The following is a 340-nucleotide window of genomic DNA, read 5'->3' as shown; positions in this document are numbered from 1 at the left end:
CCAAGAGACTATTTTCAGTAGACTTTCTCAAGTGTCATTTTTATATTACTGAAAAATCAACTTTTCCAAAACATTGTCCACAGACTAAAGAGTATTCTTCTAACAAAATCATCTAAAATTTCCCAGTAACTTTTAAAAATAAATTAATAAAACAACTATGAGATATCATCTCACCCCAGTCAAAATAGCAAAATTTAACAGAACAGCAAGCGATACATGCTGGTGAGGTTGTGGAGAAACTGGAACTCTTATTCACTGTTGGTGGGAGTGTAAAATGGTGCAACCCCTGTGAAAAGCAGTATGGCACTTTCTCAAAAAGTTGCAAATAGAGATACCATTT

This window comes from Elephantulus edwardii, unplaced genomic scaffold, assembly GCF_000299155.1.
Source record: "Elephantulus edwardii isolate Elephantulus edwardi_28Jun2011 unplaced genomic scaffold, EleEdw1.0 scaffold00098, whole genome shotgun sequence".
Lineage (NCBI taxonomy): Eukaryota > Metazoa > Chordata > Mammalia > Macroscelidea > Macroscelididae > Elephantulus > Elephantulus edwardii.
This window is presented reverse-complemented; position numbering follows the sequence as displayed.